General features: G+C 34.1%; 1 pseudogene; it reads right to left on the bottom strand.

Annotated features, from left to right (window-relative positions):
- Positions 1-7,752: 7,752 nt before the first annotated feature.
- On the bottom strand, positions 7,753-8,620 carry LOC147922758 (uncharacterized; annotated as a pseudogene).
- Positions 8,621-23,170: the final 14,550 nt, after the last annotated feature.

Here is a 23,170-nt window from a genome sequence, read left to right as displayed (position 1 = left end):
GATACATTATTGCATCTAATGCTCATGTCATATAATTATTTCCAGAGATATCAAGGGCAGCGATCTCAAGCTTTGCCATGTTTGACATGGTAACTATATAAATAACAATATAATTTGTTAAATATATTTTTTTTTACGAAAATTTCTTTTGTAAAAGTTTTTGATAAAATAAATTTAAAATAGTATAATCTATAATAGAATCATAATATAAAACAATCATTTTTAAGAAGCATAACCTTCCATATGATTGTAGAAAAAGGTATTAACATTTTATAAGATCAAGGAGGCAAAGCCTACCATTTGATCCAAATATATAGATCTAAACATATGACCAAGGAGGCAGAGCCTACCATTATGATCAAGATTATAGATCTAAATAATCGAGGAGGCAAAGCCTACCATTATGATTAAGATTATAGATCTATGTAATCGAGGAGGCAGAGCCTACCATTTTGATTAATATCGATAAATGATTAAGAAGACAATGGTACGATTAAATATAAAATAAGAACGCCTTACTCTATATTAGTACATATAATAATATATGCATATAAACTTAAATTAAACTTAAATAAATTTGACATAATTTAAATGTTACCTCGAATTGATGACAGATCAGGAGTCGCTCGTGTTGATAACGTGTTGAAAAACTACTCTTATAATATAAAATAGTAAAGAGAGTAAACAAGAGAGTGAAGTATCTTTATTGCCTTTTGTTGTTGTGTTGTTGTTACAATGAGCAAAACTAACACATATATATATACACAGGTCATTACTTGAGGAGGAAGTAAAAGATGAAGGGATAACTAGTACTAATAGATATGTATCACTAATGGATAAGTGTATACGTAAATAGATAATAATTATCCAGTTTTTAACATTAAACATTTAAAAAAAAAATTAAAATAGTACTACTAACAAAAGAGGCTAATTAATTCATATTGTAAAAACAAATTTTGAATTTTAGAATGTAATAAATGGTTTAGTGAAAAAAACAAGCTAGAGATTAATTCATGTGTAATTGATATTTTCATAAAATTTTGTAAACGTTTTATTCTTCTTCTTTGTTTAAAGGTATGTTTAGATCGAAAGCATGCACCACTTTGACACCCACTTCTTCTTCATCAGGAAAATTGCTTAAAGCGCAAACAAAATTTTATGATTTCGTTTGAGCTTTAAGTAATTTTCCTGATGAAGAAGAAGTGGCTGCCAAAGTGGTGCACATGAATTAGTTAATATTGTTTTATTTTATACATGAATTCGTCTCTATTTTGTTTTTTTTTCACTAAACCATTTATTACATTCTAAAATTCAAAATTTGTTTTTACAATATGAATTAATTAGCCTCTTTTATTAGTAGTACTATTTTAACTTTTAAGAAAATCGCCTTATACATATAAAAATAAAAGAAGTATAAAATGCAACCAATCCTAAAAATTCGTGGAGATGCTGAAAATTTATCTTCCAATGTATTTTAAATGATAACTTCAACGATAAAGGTACCTGCCATGGTATTGGTTTGATTAGTACGATTGTTGTTGGATATCTAAAGATTTTTGTTTTTGTTTTTTTATGACTATGAATAAAAATTGTCAATAAAATCATTGTTTTCTTCAGTATCTAATCATACATTATTACTTGAGTTTGTTTTTTTCACTTTTGTTTTAGGCAGTGCTTTTCTGGTTTTCTTAGAGTGTATTTGTGTTTTGCACCAAAAAAAAACACAGAAAAAAAGAAGAGTGTATCTTGTTTTCATACTTGTGAGTTTTGATTTAATTAATCAGAAGTATGCACTTTTCTTATTACTTGTGTGTATGATTTTAACCTCCTTTGTATAGAAATATTCATCATAAAATAAAATTTAATTTTTATTAGAAATAAATACTGAATTTCATAACAAAACCAAACAAATTAAGAACTTAAGAAGCAGAAAAGAACGAACCAAACTTAAGTTCGTAGTTGGTTTCTGACACTTTCTACAATACTTAGGTCACACGTTATTTGTTCAGGAAGAAGACGTGCTCTTTCCAATGTTTGTTTCTTCATGTGTGGAATTTTGTAGTTATTAGATCTTCCAACTCTCTTAGTTTCTTACATACAAAGTTGCAAACTCAAGAAAATATGATTGATCTTCGTCGTTGAATATTCTTCAAAAGATTTTCTAACGGCACCAATAAGTTCTTCAACGGTTTTAGGACATACCTTATGTTGTAAGGCTTGGATATCACTAAAGAATCCAAGGTCAAGAACATTCAAATATGAAGAACTCGGCGATTGACATATCAATCGAATGTCAAACCCATTTTTCGAAGCAACTTCTTCAAATTCTTTATCGCTTGGATTCATTGTGTCCTTGCATTATCTTGTTGAATGAATATTGAGTTTTCCTAAATCTTCAGCTGGCCACTTTTTGTGAATGCTCGGAATAACTTCTTCAATTAAGCATATTTTATGTGTTCCCAACGGAAGTAATCAGTTTTATCTCCATGACCCCTGCTTCTCTGTTCCTACTTCGTCTTTTTGCAGCTTGCATCGTGACAAAGGGAAATACTTCGTTCTTTCCCGTTCAGTACCCGCAACATTAAATCTTGGACGAGCCATAGAAACTAAGAACATAACTTTTCCAATAAAATTCTTACTTTGACATGTCCGCAATGGTTCATCTTTAGCCGAAAGTAGATAACAATTCTCTGACTTCTTAGTCATATAGAACCATTTCTCGTCAATATTGTACATATTGAAAAATTTTGGCTCGTGAATTAAACTGTGTGGATTCATCATATATAAGCAGAATTGTAGTCGTGCTCTCCTAGTCTCCTCCTTAAGATGTGGTTTTGAGGCATTAGTGTGACATCGTAGAAGACCTTCTTTCAGTCGTCTATATAGCGTTACATAACTAACTCCAAGTGCTTCTCCCACAATGACCTTAAAGTTATTTGCCGATGAAGAGGAATGTCAGCAATCCGTCGTAAATCAATTGCAACTCTCTTATGACCACAATTTATTATCTTTCGCTCAAATACATCAACTAATGCACCAAGGGGAGTCTTTTTAGCTCGTTCCCATATTCATTGCACAGTACGACAATGATGGTCTTGCTCTGTTCAAATATATTTAGATGGTGTAAGTGACACATTTGTATGAGCTATATATGAAAAGACAAACACACGTTCTTTACGAAACATATTGATATTCCATTTATAACACACTAGTTCTATATGAATACTAGATATTCATCACGGTACACCGTGGGCTATTTTTTACTTTAAAACAATTTAAGTAATGTTTTGTAAATTTTAAGTGAACAATATGTTAAATCAATATATTATGTAGTGCATAAGTAGTATGTTTGTGGTGTATTGTGTTATAGTGAAGTTAGGATATCATATTGTTAATTAAATGTTATGTAGTATAAAATGTACAGATGTTTTTAAGTATCTATTTGGTTTGTGTACAGATAAAATATTTGAAATTACTTTGAATTTTTAAGAATATATGCATATACTATATTGTGACATTGTAATTTAGTTTGTTTCATCCATTTATAATTAGACACTTTGGAATATTTAGTTTTATTGTGCATATAATATTTTTAATTTTCGACGTTTTAAACTTTCAATTGATCCATACTTATTTTTTGCTTTGTTATTAGTATGATACGTATGTGTATAGATATGTTAGCAATGAGCAAATGAAATTAAATAATAATTTTGTTATAGATAGAGATATATGGGGTTTTGACAAAATAAAATAAAAAAGAGAGATATATGGGGTTTTGACAAAATAAAATAAGAAAGAGAGATATATAGGTCGTGTCTTCTTCTACAATTGGGAAAGTTGATTTTTTATTTATTTTTTTCTCGACCGACTAAATAAGTAAGAACTGGGAAAACAAGGTTCCCATATCTTCTTCTTTCCTTAGCATTTCTGTGCAGCTATTTTTTTTTTTAATTCAGAGAAAGCAAATCGAGCTGTTGTCATTTCATGATTTCAGTTTTGAGTAGATTAGAAAAAGAGAGTACCAATTTCATCACATCATAATCGAGAATTCCAAATCTAATCAACTTTTGGAATAGTTTTGAGGTAAAATTACACTGTTTCTTTCTGTTTTTGTTTAAAAAATAATTCGATCCGATATAGAGGCTATTACATACATATGTTAATAGATTGTTTGGTAATTTGATTGTAGATTATCGATTATGGAAAGAATTTAATTGAGGATTGCTTTTCTGATCAAGTCAGCGAATTATTTCTACAATTATGAGGTGATGACCTTCTAATGATTCACATAATATGATGTGCTGCCAATATTAAATTATGGCATGGATAAATGACTTCCAAATCATACAGTATTCAGATCTAAAACCCAAGCTGCAATTAAAAAGCTAAGCACAGTTGACCTCCACACTAATCCTTCATCAATAAGTCAGTGTATTCATAACTTTAAATACAACTGCTTAACTTTGAAGGTTACTTTTATTTCTATGCAACCAATAATATAAGTGTCAGTAATAGTACATCAATTGGAAAGGAAAATATGGTGAGTAATAGAGGAAGCTGTTTCAGTTCAAATTATCAAGCTTTACTGTTGAAACGACTGCACCCGGATTCCCAATCCTCACACAGGATCCACAGAAAACGATCTCACCGGAACCCCATAATTCCGACGATACAACCGACATAGAATTCGCTCCTTACAAAAACCCTCACAAACATACCAAACCCCACCTCATCTAGTTATTGAGTCACACAACCAACCACCCCTAGCGACCGAGTAACAAGAGAGGTGGGATGGAATATTTGATTTCGTCCAGCCACAGACAACACTTCCCCAGGAATACTCCAATTCACTATCAACTCCTCTAGTGTCGAACGTCACTCTCACACAGCATCACTTCCGTTGATCTACCCTCGTCCAAACCTAACTCCAGATGTCCTCTTGACCCAAACACACAACAACATGATGGTATCGACCGACACCACCTTGGTGTCGCTCGACACCCAAACCTTAACATAAAACCGTCTATGCCAGACCACAATACAAACACTTGATTAAATCATAAACCAACCGTTAATCTCACAAATCCACTGTTGGATATGGAGCCTTTAGTATCACGAAGCTCCCACCAAATTTCAGCTAAATCGGACTTCGTTTTATCCTCCAAACGCTTCTCTAAAGTAGCCATCTTGGACTAGTCCACACAGTCCATCTGTAAGTGTTGGTGTCGACTGACACCACCATGGTGTCGAACGACACCAACCACGACCATAAAACTCTAATCCTTCACAACTATCGATTCCCTAATCAATTAAGCAAATAAATTACGCATTCACAAAGACAATAGCAATAGGAAACAACACATGGATTCTCCCAATCCATCTTACTTATCACAAATCCATATTAACCATCACAATCCTCTAGATGAGCACCATAACATCTACTTACCTTGGATTAGGAACGAATCTGGGAAAAGAACAACACTAGACAACCAATGGTGCTTCCCTTCCCTCATCCACGTCTCAAAAACACATTTCAGCCTCTTTCCTTCTCATGTCCAACCCCAAAACCATCTCCTTTGTCCCTCCTTCTAAGAGAGATAACCAAAATTCTCTCTTCTACTTCAAGCTCAGGAAACAGCAGGGAGCGCCCCCCCCCCCCAAAGAAAGAGAGACATTGTACTTTTATAGGGAGGGTATAGGGTTTCCTTCAAACGACACTAAACCACCCCAAAACCGGAGATGAAACTAACCGTCTAACCCAAAACGTTGCTAGTGTCGACCGACATCCCCTTGATGTCGCTCGACACCAAGCTCACAAACAGTTTCCGGGTTACATGCGTTACAACTGTTACTTTTATATATAGCTAATTGTTTTTGATTTCGTCAGGTGCAAGCTCATAAATGTAACAAACTACTGGTGCCAACAATAACTGTCTTCAGTTATATACAGATTCAGGTTAGTATATGTAATAAATGTGTTTGATGTATCAGTTTTAAAAGGCATATTCAAAATTTGAAACTAGAAAAATGAATTGGCTTTATGTTTGACATAAATGACGTTTTCTTTAGTCGGTCATGGTAATGTAGTTAAGTGATAGTAGAAACTGTGTTTTCGAAAAAATAAAATCAAGACACTTTCAGTAAAATAGAGAGTTATATGATTCTTTACAACCAATAATGATATGGCTGAAATTAGGAAGATAATTGAAATGACCCGACCCGTTTTTTTTTGTTTTTTAATAAGTAATAAATAATAATATCAATAATAATAATCATAATAATAGTAATATTAATAATCTAAGCTAGTGGTCCCATACCCACTAACCACCTAACCACAATCAAACCAAACAGCGAAAATTAAACAACAAACACCAATATCCAATAATAAAATAATCAATATTAGATCATAGCAATTATCCAATAACCAAACAACATGAAACAATGAACCATCACCCTAGAAATGTTCTACTGTCCCAACTCTAGCAACCTAGCAAAGCCAGACAACAACCAATCGAGCCACTAGAACATCCTCATCTTCATTGCCTTGATTCCACGATCACACTTTGTCTTTACCAACACCACAAACACAAATTGAGATGCATGAGTATTTTACAAACACTCAGTGAGGCAATCCTCCCATCTACTGGGCTATACACACAATCAACTGAGATACCCAAGTCAAACACAATCAACAAACAACACATACAAACCAGGGAACAAGTATCGTCTTCACTGGAAGGAAGGTGTCGACCGACACTGGCATTGGTGACGACCGACACTAACCCACAGTGTCGATCGATGCTGACTCAGCAAACGCAATCCGCTCAAAGCCGAGAGTCGAATCTCGCTTCCTATCACCTCCAATCCGTCCAATACTGAAACCCAAAGCCATATGAATCCGTGGAGACCCTATAGCAACCATAACAAGCAACAAAACACCACAAACAACAACAAAAAAGAAAGAAAAAGGAAATCTCATGCTTAGATCAGCCATGGTCATTCACTCACCTCTTTGCAGGAAGATTCTGACCAACATCAACGAATCCAACCCTCCTAGGAAGCTCCTAACTCCTTCCTAGCCTCAGATCTCTCAAGAACAGCCAATAAATCTCACCAATCCTCTCAAAAACCCACACTACAAGAAAACATCCCAATAGCGACTACAATATTAGTCGCCTAATAGTCGTTAAAATATAAGTTACGACTAACTTACGACTATATAGAATAGTCGTAAATCGAGAGTCGTGAATTGTTGTAGTCGTAAAAATAGTCGTCTTATAGCGACTATTTGACATCTATACACATGTAGTAATTGTTTGGTCATCTTATAGTCGTACAATATAGTGACTATTTTGCGACTATAGTGTTATTAACATATCGTCTCCTTAGTGTAATCGGGATATAGTCGTATATGTTTGGTTACTTATTGGCGACTAAAAGTTGACTTATACTATATCTATATGAATTAGTCACGATATAGTCACTTAATTTAGCGACTTGATATGTACTCTATCAACGACTATTTGGCGACTAATGTTTTCAGAAATTGAAAATAGCATGCTCTTTTTCTTCGTTTCATTCATGTCGACAAAACCAAAAATATTGATTCGAATTTGGAAAACTAAAAGAAATACATAATATTGAAAATAAGAGACATTGTATTTTGTTAACTTACCAAAATTACAAAAAGTACAACGCAATATCAAACTGTCATTGAGTTCATTAGAAAAGAGGTAATTAATACTTAGAAACCTATGAAGCAGATGTTGATGGAGTTGAAGTTGGATCTTTTTGATGAAGAGGGTCTGTGGTTGTGTCTTTACCTGAATGGGTTGCCATGAAATTCTGGAACCGTGGATCACATTCCCGCAGAAACTTCTCCACCAAGGAGAAGTGGTCAATCTTGTCCTTCTGTTCAGAAATAACTTTGGATTGAGCAGCAATTTCTGCATCACACCTCAACGTTTGAGCAGCCTGCTCTTCCATCATGCGTTGAGCTTGGTTCAATTGTTATTGCATAACCACAAAAGTAGAATAGTCACTTCCTTGCACCAGCTTTCCATTGACAAGGCAGTCCTTGAGGCTTCCAACTCCAAAAGGTATTCCTCTTGAGTCCTTCTCAGTGGACTACAAAGTAAGAGAATATTAAAGATTAGAGCATGTAATATAAAACTAGAAGACTATTTGGTGAATATTAGTTAAAATTAAGAAAACGTAACCTGAAGAAAAATTGTTGTATATTCTTCTGTACTGAGATCCCGTGGCCGAGAAGAACCATCTGACACAACAAAAGGATCTGCCTCGAGCTGAGACAACCTCTCTTGCACATTCTTCTCATATGTTTGTGCAATCTTCTCTGCCTTCCGATCAACATATGTACCATCAGGCTTTGTATGTGCCTTGATAAAAACCTCACCAATACGGACTTCTCTTCCCAACTCCTCTTCCTGCAATGTTAGCAAATAAACTAGGATTAATTTTAAAAAATAACAGCTATGTAAGAATTGAAAGGGGCGAAGTTGTAACAATACAATTGACTCACCATTTCGTCTTGGATCTGTTGATAAGACTTTGGCCCTAAGAGATGGACAGGAGGGCCTAGGCCATTACGGTCAGACATACGAGCATTAAAATAGGTTTTACTCCTTTGTTTTGCTTCTTTAGTGTCCTAATATTCCGTCATTGTTTTCCAGAGAGTGTTTCCAATCCATTTTGGTTGAACTCGACTAGTCCTCGCAGTGCTTACCATGTCTTTGATCCGCTTTTGGCATATTGACTCAAAATAAGCTTGAACAGTCCCGATTATCAAAGGATCCCACGTGTGGGTTTTCTAGAAAAAAAGGCAGCTATTGTAAGTAAGAAGAAGAAATGTAAAGCTATGTATGAAGGCTATGTGACATAAATCCTTACCGTGAACTCAAGGATGTATCTCTCTTGTTTGTCCCGCGGCACACATGTCCAGCTGTAGTAGGGAGCATCAAATTTGTTTATAAGAATTTTAGTAATTTTCCGAACAAGTTTAGATCCTTTGTCACGATTAAACCTCCATACACATGAAACAATAAAACAAGTAAGTAGGTTAATTAAAAGCAAATAGGTTAATTAAAAGCAAATAAACAAGAAATGAGATCAATACAAGAGGGGAAGAAATCATTGGATTACAATACGCATACGCATAAGACAAAAAACACCATTACAATACATTGACCCACCAATTTCTGTTCTAACAATAAAAAAAAACATGAAACAGTACAAAACCCACCAAACTCTCTTCTAACAATCACAACACACCATTACAATACATTGACTCACAAATTTCTGTTCTAACAATCACAAAAACATGAAACAATACAAAACCCACCAAACTCTCTTCTAACAATCACAAAACACCATGAGAAGAGGAAAAATCATACCATTGGGTGTTCGGTATGGGTATGGGAGAGAGGACGGTGGTGAACTTATCCCTGTTTGGAACGAGAAGCAATGCATTTAGAGCACACAACAGGTCATCCTGGAGTTCCGACAACACCGGAGAAGATTCTTCTTCGAAGTTGTTCCCTTGAGACGATGGATGCGATCGACTTTGAGAGGGTTGAACTGGAGAAGGCGGAGGGTCATCCTGAAGATTGTACTGAGTCTGCGGATTGAAGTGAACTTCTTCTGAAGGACTCCGGTGTGGTTCGGGTTGAGTTGGGTGTGTAAATTAGTTCTGAAAAAGTTGTTGCAGCGCAGGATAGCTTCGGATCAGGGCTGCTGAAAACTGTCGTTGCAAACCGGGGACTTGTAGTTCAGGTGTCTGTAGAGAGGAGGATCTTGGACCGCCAGAGTGAAGTTGTACTGACTGGGCAGAGTGTTAGGCCGTCGATTTGGTGTTGTCCCTCTCGGTCTCTGAGCAACATTAGGAGCAACTTTCCTCTTTGTTCCTCGATTCGGCATCTTGTTACTGATTGATAGAGAGACTGATTCGAAGAGTTATAGATTCGAAGAGAGTGAGAATAGAAAGAAGAATGGAGAGAGTTTGGGTTTCAAGTTTGGATTGATCGAGAGAGTTTGAGAGAAACTGAGAGGAAGAATCGAGATTACGGATTAAGGGTTTGGATTCTGAGAGAGGTAGGTAGGGTTTCGAGATTAGGGTAGTGTTTAGTGGGCTTAGTTTAGGAAAATTTAGGCCTAAATCAAATCGATTTGATTAGTTTAGGAAATCGATTTGGGCCTAAATTTAGCCCAATTGTAAACTGTAAAATTTAAATTATTTTGGGTAAAAATAATAATTACAAATTTAATAAATTATTTTGGTAAAATTAATACTTAGTGAAAATTAATTTAAATTACAAATTACAAATATAATTGATTTTGATGAAAATACTGAAACAAACTTAATATTATTTAACATACTTAATATTATTTAACAAAGTGAATATTAATTAACAAAGATTTTGGGTTAAGTTTTGATAAAAATATAAGATATGGATACTATAATTTTTTATCATCCTTAAGCTCAGTTTATGGATATATTATATCAATTAAACTTTTTTATATAAGTATTAAAGCTTAATTTTATATAATAAAGCTTGGTTTTATATAATAACTAGATAAGGACCCGCACGATGTGCGGGTTTAAAATTTTTTGAAGAAAATAAATCTTAAACCATAAACAATTTGTTTAAATTATTAAAAAAAATAATTCCTAAAGTAAATATATTAATAATTTTAGTTATAGAAAAAAATCATATTTGTATTTACCTTCATACACTTTTTTCTAGTTTTATATTTCAAATATATTATAAAAATTGTTACAATAATCTAAAGCTAAATTATACTCCACCAAAACTTTTACCAAATACTCATCATTACAAATATTATTATTGTCATTTTTCCATAACATTTCACAACTTATTATAAAATCTTTTATATGCAAAGAATTCATCAAAACAACATATAATTAATAACCACGTACAATTTTATTTCATGTTTTACCATTAAATACACGCTGTTACACCCAAAACTATTTTATTGTTAAAGTATGCTCTTTATCACCACCTAAAATATATTTTAAACAAATTTTATGTTACTTTACTTTCATTTTGGCATAATTATAGTTCTTATAATTACTAAAATTGTTTTGTGACATAATTTTATAACCATGAATATTTTTACTCCAAAAAATATTTTTGATGAACAACTGGTGAAAATTATTAACTCGAGTAGAATGATTTTATGACCAATCAAATATTTTTTTTTATTGAGAAATTGAAAAAAAGGTAATATAACATAATAAAAATAAAAATTTGAAAATTATAATGATGATGGTATATATAAAGTCTTAGATAATTCAGACATACAAAATAAAAAACTTCATAAACAATCCAAAACATGACATATGTCAGATCAGATTGGTGCTCTGGAGTTGGCGAAGATCAGATTTTATTGTTGGGTGATAGATGTCTTCGTCGAAGCCCTTCCCCGCTTCATGCAGAATTGGAGGTTCTACTTTGGGCAATAGAGTGTCTCCTCGCTAATGGAGTTGTTTTTCAGCGCGATGAGACGGACAGCGCCGAATTAGTTACGATGCTGAAGATTGGTCGGTTTTCACTAATATCCTTGACGATTTTCACCTGCTTCGGGCCGCATTTCCTCTCTTCTCCCTGTCCAAGATTCCTCGTTCATCGAATTTGAGAGAGGATTGTCTTGCTCAATCCTCTACTTCGTTTACGCTCATCTACTTCGTTTGTAAACTTTTTCCCTCTGAGTTAGGTCACTATTTCTGGAGTACTTTTCTTATTAATGTTTGGTTGACAAAAAAAAAACCTGATATATGTCATAATCACATTAAAGGATAGATGACCTGTTTACTTCTCAACTTATTTTTATCTGAATCAAAAGTTCTCATATATTTATCTATATACCTGAGTTTAAACGGTTTACGAACCAAATCCGATAAAAAACCACATAAATCCGGTTTGAAACCAATTTTAAAACGGTTTACCGTTCTAACTTCCCAAATTTCAAAATCTCTTCTCAATTACTCTATCAAGTAGCTTTTGTTTCAGTACTGGAATCACTGACATTATCCAGAAGAGAAAACTCTAGATTTTGACCAGAAACATCAACCATCGATTCTTCGAAACTTATAACGCTACTAACGCTTTATATACTTTGATTTAGCAGGCTTTTGGAACCTCCATCAGTGTCTCCATCCTCGATTAATATAGCAGGCTTTATATACTTTGATTCTATTCATTGAATATGACAGCTTCCATTGAATAACCTACACGAATCAAAGACCCATAAAAGATAAGCAAAATGATATCAGAAAAAAAAATCAAAGATCAAAGATTTCGATATAAAAATGTAAATTTATGTAGATATAATGTTATTTTCTTAATTAGTTGTCCTATTACATTTCAAAAGTAATAATTCTTTTGACATAACTTATGTTATTCTTTTTAGATTTGTTATTACCTATTTATTGATTAATAATAATATACATGTTTAATGAATTATTTTTTTGTTTATACTCAAAATGTAATTAAGAAAACACGTATAATACAATTAACGTACAATGAAAAATATATTAATTCGTTAATTTTCCTTTTGGATTTAGGAACTTTTTTATATATATAATAAACATGTAAATTTTATATAGATTTAATGCTATTATCTTAATTAGCTGTTTTATAAACTAATAATTTTTGACACAAGTCAACATCTTATCAGTATACTTGACACGTGTCATGATCCTGTTAATGGCTAAATTTGAAATCCAACTTTATATAATAAGATTTTGTGATTAGTATTTTTTTTTTTTCTTGATTTTTTAAAAAGAATTTTTCTTTTACAGTTGGAAATTTGTGTAAAATTGACAATTATCACAACCTGGTTAGTTAGTAACTTATGAAATTGACACGTGTCACAATCTGGTGAGTTTGTAAGATTTTTTTTCTTTTATAGAAATTTGTGTAAAATTGACACTTGTCACGATCTGGTGAGTTAGTAACTTTTAAATTTCACACATGTCACGATCTGGTGAGTTAGTAACTTTTGAAACCTTACTTTATACAATAAGATGGTTAAGTTTTGATTTTATGATTTATGAACTAATTTCTAATACTAAGAATTGAAAGTTTAAGATTCAGAGTTTATAATATAAGTTTTAGACTTTAGTAAAGATTTTGAGGTTAAATTTTAATTTTCTTGAATAGCGACTCATATGCGACGTATTAGCGACTTTTACCATGAGTCGCATACTAGTCGCTAAATCGGAAACTTTTACCATAAATCGCATATTAGTCGCTAAATAGATGACTATTTAGCGACTATTTTTTTGGTATGCGATATAGCCATTAAATAGTCGCTAAATTACGACTAAAAGTAGCCATTTTATGACAACCTTATTTTCCCGGTTCTATGGTTTCCTTAAACCAAACCGACCAAAATTGACAATTAAATCGAACTGGTCGAACCAGAAATTATTGGTGTTGGCCGACACTACACTTGGCGTCGATCGACACCCATCCCTAAAACGCAGAGTTTTGGTTCGTGGATGTTACAATAATAAATATAATCAGCTTGTTATAGAATTTTATGGCATCTATACTATTAAAAGGGAAGCACTATTTACAAGGAAAAAATGAAACATCCGATTAGGACAAATATTGTCTTTGAATAAATTATAAAGCATACAGTAGGAGAGGGACAATCACGTAATTTTATAAATCAAAACAGGCAGATCCGTATGAGGCCCAGGTTTTCAATATTCGGATCGTGTTTGTGACAACCCGTCCCGTGGACCCCACTAGCTCCCCGCTAGCCGCCCCCATGGACCCCAAGCTGGCCCTACAGGGCATCGATCCTAACTCCTCACCGTGGAAATGAAACTAATCATCCAAATCCACTAGTAGGTTATTTGTGCGCCATGCGTTCCTCGAACCCTGATCCCCAACCTTTAACAACCTTCCCATAGGACAAGCTGTCACCAATTGATCTGCACAGTGAGGGGTTAGGATCGATGCCCTACAGGACTAGCTTGGGGTCCATGGGACGGCTAGCGGGGGCTAGTGGGGTCCACATGACGGGTTGTCATAGTGTTTTACAAATCGGATCAGGACTTAAAAGTCTTGGATCCAAACAGAATCGACCACAATTATGTATAATGAAAGTCAATTTATTTTATGGAAGTAAAAACAAATCAGTATTCGTGACAATTAGTAACTTCCAAAGGTATCATTATGGAGCATTAATCACAAATTCTAAATAACATATAATTCAATATAGAAAATTATCCATATTTAAATTCAAATTTAAAACGAATCATTAAGTTGAAATCTTGAATATTACCTAATCTAATGGTATCAGATCAAATATCTAATTAACCTCAATTGGTTGTTAACCTAATCTCTATATAAGACGCGTCGAAGTATTTTGTTTCATTCATTCGCAAAAACTTCTCCGAGTATCAATATTTTGAGTTTTGAGTTTTTTTTTTATCTTTTATTTTTCAATATCTTTTAGTTTTCCAGATTTGAAACTCTTCAAAAAAATATGAAACATAAAAGTCAAGACTGTAAAACTTCTAAAATACGGATGCTGTGAAACAATAAGTTGTTATAAATGATTTAATCTTACGATTCTTTTTCATGAATTACGGTTTTTTTATGTTAGTACATATATACATTAACTATAATGGTGTAGTTTTACTCTATGATTATATTCTTACACATCGTCTATTGATATTAAAACATATTAGTGTGAGTAATTTCTTCGATATATTTCCAAATTGTTAAGAATAGATAGTGATTATCCATTTGTTTCATTTATCCATATGTTTATCACTTACTTACTCCCCAAGTAATTAGAGTTTATCTTCTTACCCCATGTATGACTTATCCATTAGTAGTCCATATATATATGCGTTGGTTTGAGTCATTGTAATACAGAACAAAAAGTTAGAGAGTGAAGTAATAGAAGTTCATTGTTTTAACTCTCGCCCTCCCCTCTCGATCTCTCTCCACTTATTTATTCTAGTGTATATAGTTATACATACATATACACATATACATATATAATATAATAATATTATATATTTGCGTTAAGTTTTATAACACGTTATCATCATGATGTCTTTACCGTTGGAGTTTTTACAAGGTAAGTAAATTTATATAGTTTTCATTTATATTTATAGAACATAAATATAATTATTATAGAGAAAGTGAAATTATGCTTTTTTCCGGATTGATCGTCATAAGTTGTAGGCGTTGCCTCCTTTACAATAACATCTATAGCTAAATCAGATCCGGATAGATCGTTAGATATATGGTAGGCTCTGCCTCCTTCACGATCAAATAAAAGCTATGTCATTTCCTGATAGATAGATCGTTATATATGGTAGGTTTTGCCTCTTTTATGATCATACATAAAGCTATATAATTTTTGGATGGATCGCTTTATATGGTAGGCTTTGCCTCCTTCCAGATATAACAAAAGACTATGTTTTTTTTTCCGGAAAGATCGTTAAAAATGGCAGGCATGCCTCCTATATGATCAAATATAAAGGCTATGTCATTTTCTGGATTGATCATTATAAGTGGTAGGCTTTGCGATCAAATATATAGCTATCCGAGTTGATTTTTTGATATATGGTAGGCTCTGCCTCCTTCACGATCAAATAAAACTATGTCTTTTCTGGATAGATCGTTATATATGGTAGGCTTTGCCTCCTTTACGATCATATAAAAAGCTATGTAATATTTGGATTGATCATTTGATACGGTAGGCTTCGCCCCTCCATCATGATCTAACAAAAGGCTACGTCCTTTCCAGAAAGACCGGCTTTGCCTTCTATACGATCAAATATAAAGCTATGTCATTTTTGGACTGATCGTTATACATATAGAAATTCTGCCTCATTAATGATCAAATAAAAAGTTTTGTTTTTCTGGATTGATCGTTATATATGATAGGCTCTGCCTACTCTACGATCAAAGAAAAGTTATGTCTATTAAATTCTTATATATAAGGCTATAGCTCTTATTTGATTTTCTGAATTTATAGTTGGTTTATTTAGTTTTGTTTATTCGTAAAGAATAAATATATGTGTTATATAAGATTTAAAGACAATGAAATGTCTTTATAATGAAAAATATATTTCTCTATGAGAATATATAAAGCACATGTACATATATTTAATACAGTGCAAAAGTAGTTGGAAAGTCTAGATGAGCTAGTCTCTCGACTTCCAAAGACGTCAGATTCATAGTTATCGATGTCTAGCATTCTCTGAATTCTCAAAGAAACTTATGGAGTTTCAAATACATTTTGTCTTAATAAAATTATTATGTTGAGACTATAAATAAATATGGTATTGCAAGATTGACCATAACTAATAATTCAAGTATAGCATTACCGGTCAACAATCCCGGTCAATCAATGATATTAAAAATCATTGAGAATTTGTTCAGAGGAACAAAAGTTCTTTCAAAAATATTGCATATCCTCGTTAACATTTCATGAAAATGTAAGTACTGTACTTCATTCATATTTTAGGTAACATCTAATTTATGTTGAATTTATTTAAGTTTATTTAAATCCATTTAAATTTCTACTTATTGTTTATGGAGTCGATGGTTGTATACCTCCTCTTTAATTCTGTACTAGGCTATGCCTCCAGAATCATATATTGTTGGTTCATTCACCATCCTTTTAGATTAACAAGCTCATTATATATATTATATATATGATGATTTGATTTCTTTCATAAATCCACAAATTAAACCCCAAATATAACCGATCTAAAAATAAGATTCGATCAAAGGTGAATGGACATAAAAGTCATCATCTTGAGAGTGGGTAATACTAATATCACAACTTATAAGGATCTAAGATAATACACATGACTGAAGGAGAGAATTCAAGGAATCCTACATCGACAATAAGTCGATAAACTTTGGTGAATTTGACACCCCGAGCAATATAACTCTGGTGAATTCATATCCTTTAGTTTATGACATATATATGTCGCATATGATTAAGTGGAACATCCATAATGTTCACTCTTGAAATGAGCTATGATGAATCGTTCATAGTGCAACTCCAAGAGATTGCAAAACGATTCATGGTGATTTAATCTCCATGTTTTTTACATGAAATATACAGTTTTATATGTAATAAATATTATATATGAGACCAATGGTTTGAAAGACATATATTTCTCCCATGTTATATATCCATGGTTGGAGATTAAATATTTCTCATTTTGAATTTTATGGGTGTGTGATATATATTATAAATGCTCCTCTACACCGCATAAAAATATAATCCAAAGAGGATGAAATATATGGATGCAGGAGATGAGTCTCCGCTCTAATAATATAGAACCATCTTATAGAGATGTGCGTATTGCAAGATTTGCATATCATCAAGTTGGATGATAAAAGTTCCCCATCATTATGGTAGAATCATCGAATAGTTTTAGATCTTTGAACAAATGAATCTAATGAATATGAACTTGACGTTCAAAAGTTCAACAGATCACTCTTCAAAATATATATTGCAAATCCAAATGCAAAAAACTGATGGATGAGATTTCATATAATTATTGATCCTCACATAAATGAATATGAATTTGTAGTTTTGAGAAATCTCACATCCCATCTAGAAATGCTTCAATAAAAATATCTCTCTCCCGGATGACATACAAGTCTATGACACATAAGAAACGTGATAAACTATTTTGGTTCCTAAGATAAATAAAATCCCCGAAAAGAAAAAGGAGCAAATTAAAAAGAGGATTATACTCTTGATATGTATATATTTTACACTCTTTCATCATGCATTTGTTATTCATTTTGTTCTCTTAACTCATTGTTTTGCATGGTTTTTGGTCTCTTTTGCATAACATGCACATTTAGGTAGTTTTTGCATCATCCTTGCATACATTGTGCATTTTAGAGTATTTTAGGTATCTAGGAAACGTCGGAAACACACCAGTTGAACCACCAGTCGAGCCACTAGGTGAACTACCAGTCAAGCCACCAATTGAACTACCAGTCGAGCCACCAGTTGAACTACCAATCGAGCCAACAGTCGAGCCACCAGTCGAACCACCAGTTGAACTACCAGTCGAGCCACCAGTTGAACTACCAGTCGAGCAACCAGTTAAACACCAGTCGAGCCACCAGTTGAACCTCCAGTCGAGCCACCAGTCAAGCCAGACTCCCCGCACATCATTCGAGCCACCTGGGTTGAACCACGTTGAGATTGCATTCCACTCGACGCGCACTGACTCGATCGCACATTTTAGGAAGGACGACGCTCCGTCTCACACGCTTCGGGAGATACCGAAACCGACTCCTTACCTTGTTGTTTTAAGTTTTAAGGGTTTACATGTTTTGACTATAAATACATTTTGTTAAGTTTTTGCGGAGGACATCTTTTATCTCAATTTATTCTTTTCCTGAAGTTTTTACCTAGCCACCAAAAACGTTCTCAGACTTTGTAATCTGATATCTTCAAATTTATTCAGTTTCTGCATTTGATTCATTCTACAAAGTTGTTCATCTTATGTTTATCTATCTAATGCTGCTTGATTCGCTGTTTTTTGAGTTTTTATTGTTGATGATGATTTCTAGATCCAAGTAGTGTTAGAGTTCTTGAGGATGGGATAGACTAGGTGGAGGATATTAGTATGTATATGTTTAAGCTTAGATTCGTGTGATTCCCTTCTGGAATAGAGTTAGAAATACTAGTTTCTCTCTGATCAATTGGAACTAGGTTCGAGACATTTCCACACCCAAAAGGTGTTTGATGAAATGTCTGACCAACTAGTGCTAGAGACTTACATTCCTAGCCTAAGAGATTAGTTGTCTAGGATGTTTGTTGACGTGAATGAACTTGTTTGTCATGCCTTCTTGATCATGTTTCTCTAGAGAGAGCTAGGTTTGGAAGTGGTTGAGTATGAGTAGCTTCTGTCAAGAGATTGGATTAGCTAAGTTGTGATGTTCATTGTTTAGGGATAGTTTGTTTGTGGCATGTTAAACACTCTGTAGACTAGTATACTCCACTGACATCAATTACCCCCATCCTTAGGACTTCTATCTTTTTGATTGATATTGCATTTCTGAGACCGTTTCTGCTTTTTACTCATATTTACTTCTTGTCATACATTTCCGTTTCTAGTTCTGTAGTTCATTTCCGTTTTGCATTCTGATCTCTCTAGGATTGTTGGACATAAAACCACTCTCTGAACTGGCTTGACTTGTGATTGCTTGATTGCATCCTGATTGCTAGCAACATCCCATTTGGATTGACACCTTATGTACTACAACTACATAAGGTTAATATAACCTGCTACGATAGACACACAAAAATCTTAGTATTAACTCTCAAAAGAGGAGAAAATGATGTCCTAAAGAGGAGTAGATAGACTCTTTAAAAAGAGCTAATAGACTCCTAGAGAGGAGCACATAAACTCCTAATGAGGAGCAAGATACTCCTCAAGAGAAGTAGAGAAACCGATTGATATGGCTAATAACGAAATCAGGTACAGGAATAAAATCATTTATATAGACTTTGGTTGTTGCTTGTTCAAGTCATGCCAAAATACTTGTGCTTCATATGCCATATCAAGAATCCATAATGGTTCAGATGATGCCCGAACGTTAACCAATATTTACATGTCTAAGATTGGAGCCTCGTAACATGTTGGCGAAGAACTTTGAACGTAGGGTTTGATCAGTATCAACTAGTTAATGCTTGTTGATACCCATTAGCAACAAACAACCGAAAGGCAACAACTCTATTTGAAGACTTTGTTGCATATGTCACCCAAATCAAAGGATGCTACACCAAGAGCGACAAAACAAGACATATTCCTCTCTTACACTCAAGAATTCGAGAAGAATAAGGAAGTTGATAGCCAGTCCATCAACTCAAGTAACAATGTAGCAGAGTTATTTACACCGGTTCTTCCGACTACTTTATTCAGAATGCATCTTTAGAGATCAAAATCCATCTTTTGAAGATGATACTTCCAGGGGGGAGAATATGATGATTCGCGTGGCTGCACTCTTTTTCCCTTATCATGATTTTTATCCCACTGGGTTTTTTCATGACAAAGTTTATATTGAGACAGCAAATAACACGCAAAATATAGACCTTAAAGGAGAATGTCAATAAGAACAAGACTCATTTGTTCCAGGGAAAGATTGTGTCACTATACTCTTTTCCCTTTATTATGGATTATTTCCTACACGATTTGTCCATGATTAGATTTTTAACGAGACAGTACGTAATGATGTTACTATATTTTCCATATTTTAGGCCTTGTTTAGTTCATGTTTTGCATCATATAGAAGTGATTACTTAAGTTTTATAGCCATTTCTGTCCAAATATGCACTTAGGATGTTTATAAGCATGCATTGCATACATTTGTGCATTTGGAGTATTATTAGGTGTTATGGAGCTCTAAAAGGGTAAGGAAACACTTGGTGTTATTTCTAGAGCTAAACAAAAAGATTGGACATATCAGGAAGGGAAAAGAAGGCACTCGACCATACCACTCAAGCAGGGACACTGTGACACCCCAATATCTTAAATTAGGCCAGTTTTGTTTAAAAGCTGCAGCCCATGAAGGCCCAAAAAGAGCAAAGTGACAAAACGTCAAGGGTTTCGCATCACGTTGATATGTTTGTGTACAAGTGTGTATACACACATACATCGGCGTCCTTGTTTTGGCGAGAGAAGGAATTTGTAAACCCTAACCCTAAGCCTCTCCCAACGTAGGAGCTCACCATCATCACCGTCTTCCTCAGGTTGTTGTCATTGTTGAGAGAGAGAGGAAGAGGTCACGGGAGACTTGTCGTTAGCCACCGTCCATCACCACCGTTGGTGAACAAGCCATCGTATATCACTGGATTTGCTACCATGTGTTAGCCGCTGTCAGTGGAGATGTCAGCCTCTGTTACTGGAGTAGTGGCAGCCATTGCCGAGGCCATTAGAGGTAAGGAAACCTAGATCTCATTTGTAACTTGTGCAAGAAGATCACTGGCTTTATCTTATGAGTGTTGCTTGGTTTTGGAAGTATGTTCCTGAACCATTGGGAAGTAGCCACCGTGTGGCTAAACCGTCACGTTGAGCCGTCGAGGAGATTCACCGAGAGTAAACGCCGAGAAAAGGTAAACGACAAGCTTCACTTGTGACGTTGTTGTGTGGTGTTTTCGATTATTAAACCAAGGACTATAACCAAAGTAAACCGAGGATTCTAAGTTGTGTAATGAAGTTCTCGTTAGCTTGTGCCGTTAAAGGTCACGTGTGGGATTATGGTGTTGTGCGTTTAAAGTGATTTGGGCTTTGATTATTGAACTGAAGTCGATCATGTGCATGTGCTCATGGAGTAAAATTGTGGTGTATTAAATTATTAGATTTTAGTCTAATTAATTTAATTTAGGAAACACCAAATTAACCAGTTAAATCAAGACTTTGGTTTGGGTTGTTTTTAAATGGATAAAATATCGTGGATTATATTTTGGATATAATTTCTGATCGGGTTATCTAAACCGCTGCAGCTTGAGGATTGTTGTTGAAGTGGGTCTTCTATCGATGGTTTAAATCCAATGGCTAAGGTGAGGGTGGTATTTGCAGGTAACAGTAACCTTTTTCTTTATGTACTCTTTGATGATTGCTGAGTATAGACTCAAGAATTGTTTGTTGATTGAAAGTGTTTGTGTGATTTTGTGTTCATGGTAAGATAGGTTGCTAGTAACATGATACATGTGAATCACATTAGTAATACGATTTGATGTTATGAATTAATGTATATATTATATTACAAAAATTATTATGAACGAAAAATGAAAATGAGAAAAGAAAGGATACTTGAGGATGTTGGACTGCAATGGACCGACGGGTTCATTGCAGGTCATAAACCGCTGACGAGCAGTATGGGAAAAATCGAGCTATGGGCCGTGGTCTTCTAGAAATGGGGTTTGTGAGACAGAAAAAGTGATAATGGCCAAACCTATAAGAAAAGTAAAACTTCTTAAGTAATGTAAAGGAAAAGAAATGTTTTAATGTGGTAGTTGTCACAAAAGGTGCATAAAATAATATGAAAGTTATTAAAGAGAAATAAGATGTTTGCTTGTTTGTTTGACTGATAGACATTCTGAATCTATGCTAAGTAATAGTTGTTGATTATATTTGGAACGTTATTATTGTATTTCCAGTGGGCAGAGTTTGATCTCCTCACTGAGTAAACTTGTTTACTCACCCCCTTTTTCCCTTTTTCTCAGGTTAGTAAGTTTAAGAGTTGCAGTTTGAAGTTTGTTCGTTGGTGAATTTTAAAGAAAGAAACGTTTTTGGCTAGACCGGGTGGATTACACGTTGTTCCGTCTTCTGTGACGGTACGGGTGTTACACACACGATCGAGTACTTGGTCGGATTCATAACGAGCTCCTCAAAGACCATTCAAATGAATATATTCTTTTGCGATTCAGCTTCAGCCTTCTTCACGAGAGTTGTAGTAAATTGAGTTATCTTTCCAATGTCTGTGGTGTCAAGTCAATCGGAGGTGTAGTTCATGAGTTATCCCAATTTTACTGAACAGATGTTATCCCAGATCGAAGACTCGAGCTACGTGATGGACCATGCACTCGACCGAGCACATGGTCGAGTTGACCGAGCACATGGTCGAGTTGACCGAGCCGCCTCTCTATTTTCTCTTCTAGCCATTTTAGGGCTTCCCTTCCTTCCTATATATACCTAGTGTACACTATGGCCGCCGACAAGTCTTTTTTTTTTAGGGAAAAATAATATCTTGTAGCTAGAGAAACCAAGTTTTTACCCTTTTGGAAATATTTGCTTTTTGTTTACATCATCAGCCAGTTTCATTGCATTTTTCTCTAGATTTTCATACATTTTTGGTTTCATAACTTTCTGGATATTGAGAATCTGAGTTTACTTCTTTGTTCAATATTGTAGATCTTTATCTCATCTTTCTAATCATGCAAATTTCATTAATTTATGGGTTTATGATTTTGTTCATCATGTTTAGTGATTCTGAGTAGTGTGTTAGGATCTTAGGGATGGATAAGGCTGGATAAGAGTTATGGTTGCTTAGATTGATCAAGCTTGATTGTTAAATATCTCTTCTAGATTAGGCTCTATGCTGTTCTTATA

The sequence above is a fragment of the Camelina sativa genome, chromosome 18, assembly GCF_030686135.1.
Source record: "Camelina sativa cultivar CO46 ecotype springtype chromosome 18, ASM3068613v1".
Lineage (NCBI taxonomy): Eukaryota > Viridiplantae > Streptophyta > Magnoliopsida > Brassicales > Brassicaceae > Camelina > Camelina sativa.
The sequence above is the reverse complement of the archived record's forward strand: the minus strand, read 5'-3'. Positions and strand labels throughout refer to the sequence as shown.